The sequence below is a fragment of the Nannospalax galili genome, unplaced genomic scaffold (assembly GCF_000622305.1).
Source record: "Nannospalax galili isolate Female #2095 unplaced genomic scaffold, S.galili_v1.0 scaffold876, whole genome shotgun sequence".
Classification (NCBI taxonomy): Eukaryota; Metazoa; Chordata; class Mammalia; order Rodentia; family Spalacidae; genus Nannospalax; species Nannospalax galili.
In genome coordinates, this window is record NW_008337442.1 from 529758 (window position 1) to 537106 (window position 7349).

Consider the following 7349-nt stretch of genomic DNA (forward strand, 5'->3'; position numbering starts at 1 on the left):
TTTATGTTTATGAGTGTGTTGCTCACATGTGTGTGTTGTGTAATACATGAGGAAGTCAGAAGAAGACATCAAATCTCCTGGAACTGGAGTTATGGGCAGTTGTTAGCCGCCATGTGGGTGCTGGGAATCGAACCCAGGTCCTCTGCAAGAGCAGTCAGTGCTTCTAACCTCTGAGCTATTTCTGCAGCTCTGTGGTTCTTGGATTTTATATAAATATGTAAAGTTATATATATTATGAAAGTATTATAAAATGTGGAGGTGTTATTTTTACTATAATAATCTTAATGCAAAATTGAATTTTCACATTAGGCTGCAAAGTTAAAATATATAAGAATTTACTATACTGATTTTGATGTAAGACTCTGATTTGGGAATTCAATAACCTTTAATCCAGCATGGAAACATGATCAAAAATGAGTCCTCAGTAAAAACTGTAATATGAAATATTGAACTCATGATCTTCCTGCCTCAGCCTCCTGAGTGCTGGGATTGCAGTCACATGCTAGTATTCTTGGTGGCTTATATTTTTGCTTTACTTTTTTTTAATTTTTATTTATTTATTTGTTTATTTATTTAATGTGTATGTGTGTATTGCCTGCATGTAGGTAAGTGCACCCGTGTTGTGCAATGCCCGCAGAAGACAGAAGAGGCTGTCAGATCCCCTGGAACTGGAGTTACAGACAGCTGTTAGCTGCCATGTGGGTGCTGGGATTCGAACCCAGGCCTTCTGCAAGAATAGTCAGTGTTCTTAACCACTAAGCCATCTCTCCAGCCCCTTGCTTTACTTTTATACAGTTTTTTTTTCATTCTTTTTAAATTAAAAGAAAAATTTTATTTTGTGTGTATGAGTGTATTGCCTGCATGTATATAAGTGCACCCATGTCATGAAATGCCTGAGGACCCCAGAAGAAGGTATTGAATTCCCTGAAACTGATAGTTGTGAGTTACTGTGTGGATGCTGGGAACTGAACCTGGATCCTCTGCAAGACCAGCCAGTGCTCTTAACCACTGAGCCATCTCTCCAGACTCTTTTTATTCTTATTTTATGTGTGTGCTTTGCCTGCATGTATGTAAGTATACCCATGCCATGCAATGCTCATGAAGGCCAGAAGAGGGTGCTGGATCCCCCGGAATTGTACTTATGGATAACTGGTTGTAGCTGCTATGTGGGTCCTAGGAACCAAACCCAGGTCCTCTACAAGAGCAGCCAGTGCTCTTAAGTGTTGAGCCATGTCTCCAGCCCCTGTTATTTTTTCTTAATAAAATTTCTATTTATCCAGTTTTGTGCCACTATATTATAAACTGTTTGAATGAGAATATTTCTTGCAGCAATTGACTCCATATTTGCTATCTACTGTAATACACGTGCACATATTATTTCATAAGTTCCTTCTGGAGCTTTTTAACTCATTTTAATTGGGTCTGAGTTCAGAAGCTCTACTTTAATGAGCTTTACAACCTTCCTGTTGACAGACCTGGCAGACATCACACTGAGTAAAGGGTCAACTTGGTAACAAACTATGGGCATACTCACATGTATTTACAGAGTTTTCTGTTGCAAACTTCTAGGAGGTTTATGATACTTGATGTCAATAATACTGCAAAAACAAAGTTGAAACTGTCAGTATTTTTTTAAGGGTAGGAAGAAGGTCATATTATATCATGTTGTTTTCCATCCTGTCATGCCAGGGTGAAAAGATTTATCTCAGAATACGAAGTGTTCTGATGATGATGAGTGGGTGGAGAGTAGAACTGGGAAGGGTTTGGAGAAGTTATCGTTTAACAGGGAGATCTTCCAATCTAAACTTTGGTCAACTCTGAATGCATTGAGCTGATCTATTCTCAAAAGGACAACAGCTATCTCAAAATTCATGATTCATACTAGGAGGCTTTGAGCCATGCATGCTGTGTATGTGCCCTAGAGAGGCTGCATGTGCATGTGTCTGTGTCTGTGTCTGTGTCTGTGTCTGTGTCTGTGTGTATGTGTGGTGGAAGTACTTGTGGTACAGCAGCATCAGCTCATGTTCTTTTATTTTATTGATTCAAGAATTTCATGCAATGTATTTTGATCATATTCAAGCCCCCTCCCCCATTTCTACCCCTTCTGTCCCCTCCCAACCCCAACTTCATGTCCTCTATTGCCAAATGAAAAACCCCATCCATCTTATACAACACATCTGAACTGGGTGCCAGAAAAGTCCTATCTCATTAGAGCCACTCCCTTTCCTTTGTACGTGGTTTTGGATCAGAATACACCCAAGTTTCTTGGAGTGGAATTTTCACACTTGTTTTCTCTTTCTCTTACACACTGCTTAGGATTGTCAGGTAAGGATTTCTCACTTCTTCAGTCAGATATGTTTGGAATTCCTCATCAAAGTCAGTTATTCACAGTTGAGTAGATGCATATTATACTTTGGCTGTTTCAGGGCCTTCCTCAGAACAATCACCCTACTGTGGTCCAAGGCATTCTCCAACAGGTTGATTCTCCACAGGGTTTTACTGTGGGTAAAAGCAGAAGCTAGGTCCCCACAGCCAGCAGCAGCTAATCCATAGGCCCGCAACCCAAGATTTTTTTGAGTGGCAGTTGAGATGTTACACAGCTTCACACAACAGCTTTATACCAATGTCCCCTGGCTTTTTTTTCCTGAAATCTGTAGACCTCTCAGGTTCCTATTGCTGCTGAGGGCTGCAGTCAGGTCTTGATAGCCACTGGATGATGATGAAGATGGCCAGGCCGACCACGGATGGGTGCACTGTACAATGGCTGCTTGCAGGCCCAGCCCCAGGCTTGAGAGGTACAGTGGGGTGTGGCACAGTTGGGTAGTCACAACCACCTCCTGGCTGTACCAGCTGCCTGACTCCTTCACCAGAATTCTTAGGCCAGGGGCCCAGCAGCCAGGCCAGGTGAAGGTTGTGACTCTGCCCACCAGGGGTGGCCAGGCCATGTTTCTTGCCTGCATGTGTGCAAGGGCACCTGGGTCATGCAAAGCCCATGAAGGCCAGAAGAAAGCATCAAATCCCCTGGAACTGCAGTTACAGATGGTTGTTAGCCACTAACTTGTTGGTGCTGAGAACCAAACCTGGGTCATCTGCAAGAGCAGTCAATGCTCTTAACCACTGAGTCACCTGTCCAGCCTCCACTCATGATTTTTTACAGCCACTTTATAAGGAAAAGAAACTGGGTGGAAAAACTGAAACTCTATAAGGCCAAATGAGATGGTTACCAAAGGGTGATCTGCTAAACCCACAAAGTTCTACAGAGGCCACTTTGTGAGGTTAATCAGAGGGAAAAGTAAGAAGGCAGCACCCTGGACCACCCATCTCACTTCACCCAGACCAGCTCCACTTCCAGGTGCTCCATACATGGGCTTCTCCTTAAGAGTTCTGCTTCTAAACTTTGAAAACTACTAGATTAGGAACAACTCTAGGCTACTTTAACATGAAACAGTATGTTTATCCCAATAGAGCTGATACATTATTCTTTTTCTCATTTAGGTAATCAATTCCCAGCCTGAAAACTGGAATCTCAGATGTATTTAAGACTAAGAAAATTAATCCCAGCACTTGGGGGGGTGGGGGACAGAGGCAGGCAGATCTCTGTGAGTTTGAGGTCAGCCTGGTCTCCATAGCAAATCCAGGTCTGTGACTACAGGGGACCCTGTCTCAAAAAGACCAAAAGAAAAAGAAAAGACTAAAAATATAAAGAAATATTATGCATCTCCTGACTCAAAAAATTGATGGTGTAATAGGATCCAACAACATAAAAACCAAAAAATCATTGTCCATTCTACAGAGGCCTGTATAAGGTAAAATGGAAGCAAAACAAAAGATTTGCAGTGGAGTTGGTGTCCTAGTTTGTTTCTCCATTGCTGTGACAAAATACTCTGACCAATACCAACTTGGAGAGGAAAGGATTTATTTTATCTTACATCTCCTGGGTCACAGTTCATCAGAGAGCCCAAGGTAGGAACTCGGGGCAGAAACCTGGAGGCAGGAGCTAGAACACAGGCCATGGAGGATCTCTGCTTACTGGCTTGCTCCCCTGGCCCCTACTTAGTCTGCTTTCTTATGCGACACAGGCCCACCAGCCCAGGGGTGGCACCACCCACAGTGGGCTGGGCCCTCCCACATCACTCATCAATCAAGAAGGTTCCCCACAGACATGGCCACAGGGCAGTCCAATGGAGGCAATTCCCCAGCTGAGGCTCCCTCAACCCAGGTGTGTCAAATTGACACTAAAGCTAGCCAGAGCAATTGGGCTGCTGAAAGTTGCTAGAGGGAATACTAACACCTCAAGCAGAAATGGAATACAATAAATCCTATAACCAGGAAAAACCCTGAAATAGATTCAAGATGGAGGACAGACCTGCCAGAACCAGGGGCTGGATGTGAGACTTGGGGACTCCAGAACATGAACCTTCTGAGGATCACTCACCAGAGACGCACACTCTCCACTGCAGAAAAAAATACATTGATGGCTGCCACAGTCCCAAGCTGCTTAGCAGCCCCCATGGAGGAAAAAGAAAAAGAAAAAAAAAAAACTTTCTGTATCCAGTCCAGGGTAGGAGAAGGACTGTTTGGGGCTATTCAAGTGGTATGCCACTGTTAGGGGAAGGCAGAGTATAGATTAGCCACATCAGTTATAATCACCCTGTCCATGCCTCCATCCATCATCTAAGGAGCTAAAACTAAGAGGAAGTGGGTGGTAAGGAAGCCACTGAGCAGTAGTCACCACAGTAAATGTCTCAGGGCACTCCAGGCAAAGGATCCTGTAAGTGTGGAGGGTGGTTATGCAGCCCTCTTTCTATCATGCCATATTACACCATCCAGGTTATCTTCAACCATTCCTATGATTGAAGCCGCCAGAAGAGGCAATCACAGGCCCAGACATCATTAGCCAGTTATTCCTCATGGAAACCATACAAATTAGGTCCCTTCAAACAGGGACTGCAGGCTGCAAGTCCAAGGTGTTGGCAGGGCCGTGGTTCCTTTGAGAGCCATAGGGAAATTATTCTTGCTTCTCCCAAGCTCCTGGTTTGCCAACAATCACTGGCAACATATCTTGACCCAGGGATATAATTTAATACATAGCAGAGTGACACTGAATTTTTAAAAAATATTTTATTATTTTTATTGTGTGTTGCCTACATGTATGTAAGTACACCTGTGTTGTGCAATGACCATGAAGGTCAGAAGAAGGCATCAGATTCCCTGGAACTGGATGGTTGTTAACTGCCATGTGGGTGCTGAGAACTGAACCCGGGTCCTCTGTAAAAACAGCCAGTGCTCCTAATTGCTGAACCGTCTCTCTGGCTCCCAGACACTGAATTTTTAAGGCAAAAACTTTTAAAGAAAAACCTTTCCTTTCCATGTGGGTTGCACTCAGAGACCTCTCTTACTATAAGGTCAAAGCAGTAGACTGAGTTATAACTATCAAGGAAAACAAATGTAGCTCAATTCTTACACAGGAGCAAAAGATACTGAAACTTCATAATGCAAGAAAACTTATATCAACTTGAAACTCCAAGTTCAAAGTTGTGATCTGTGCCTCTGAAATCTACAGACTTCATTGCTCCATAAACATCAGTATTCTGCAATTTGCCTCATTATAAAAAAACACCCAGCACTTTATGGAAACATAAAATTGGCACCTCAGTCCTTAAACCATATGTTTTAATAAGTAGCAGCTAATCAGGCAAGGAGTTTTGGATGTCTGCTATTCTGGGACTATTTCAACATCTCCCAAAGATTGCAAATGTCTTTATTTGCAGCAAACTGTACCCAAGATAGCAGCAAAATATAAGCCATAGCTATGCAATTCTGCTCTCTACATATGAGAAAGTAAATGCAGGCAAGGCAATTAGGGAAGAAAGCCAGCAATGAAGAGGAAGCTCAGTGCAGATATGAGGTGCAGGAAGGCTGGCTCCATGCAGACATCGTTTAGCTCCAATGTAAATTAATTCACCTTTGTCTAAATGGAAAGAAGTGTATAAAGAGATCAGTTGTCTTCTACCCTAGAATTGTTACAAAACTTGGCTCTGAATGAGAGAGAGAGAGAGAAAGAGAGAGAGAGATTTCTGTTTCTAAGAGTTCTAAGAGAATCAATTGACCTTTTATTTTTCTGAAATAAGGAATACTGAACTACCAGGTGACTTCTGCTGCCTCTATTTAGATGAAGAATATCTGCAGGTGGTCACCTAAGTACAGTAATCTGGAAGTTTCCCCTTGGGCACTCCTGGGTGGTCATCAGGTTACATTCCACAAATAGAGTAATTTATGGAAATCATTACTTCTTTTTAGGGATTTTTTTATTTAAACTGCAACAATTAAGACTTAAAGTTTCAACCAACCACAACCCCCACTACGCAGTCTTTTGGAGTTCTGTTCCAAGCCCCCTACTGGCCAGGCTGGATTAGACTAAGCAACTCCTTTCTACTGCTCTCATAGCTCTTTACAAGATAGAGTGACCCAATATCCTCCTTTCCACTCTCTCACTATAAAATTTTAGCATCTCCCTTTACTCCCTAAAATGTCCCAGATTGTATTTAAAGGTTCAATTTATTTCCTTATTCACTCTTGCCCTCTGTCCACCCCTGCCACAGTGTCTTGCATCTCCAACATAATGAATGAACACAGACTGTATTTTATTTCTTTTTTTCCCAGCTAATTATTTATTTAATAACCACATACTTAGAAAAAGCATTTCATTACAACAGCATTGACATATTCAATAACAATTTTCTGAGCTAAGATGCATCGTTTTCAAAATTGGCTGTAAATTTTTAGATTTACAGTTGAACTATTACACTTATACAATATTGTACTCAGTATGAACCCTATAAGATATGAAATTAAATGAGGTTTTAACCTTTGAAAAAGATCTCCATTTCATTTCATTATTAAAATACACAGTTTCATACAGAAAAATTCTTTTTGTACAGAAAAATTCATTTTCAGTGCAATTGACATTAAGATGTTTGTACATGTGTTTCTAATCTCTATATATCTGATTATTACTAGTCACAGTTGGTTACTTTCTGATCTCCTTGGCATCTGAGCATGGATATAAAGTCATCGAGTAGATGTTTTTCACATCTACTAATTATTATTATTTTTGAACATTTTTTAAATTTTTAATAACTACATGATTAGAAGAAGCATTTCACTACAGATTTAACATATTCAGTAACACACTCCAGAGCAAAAGTACATCTCTTTCACAAGTGGGTGCAAGTTTCTAGGTTCACAGTTGAGTTAATACAGTTATACAACATTGAACTCAGTATAAGCCCTGTAGAACATAAAATTGAATGAGATTTTTAACCTTTAAAAAAGATTTCCATTTCATT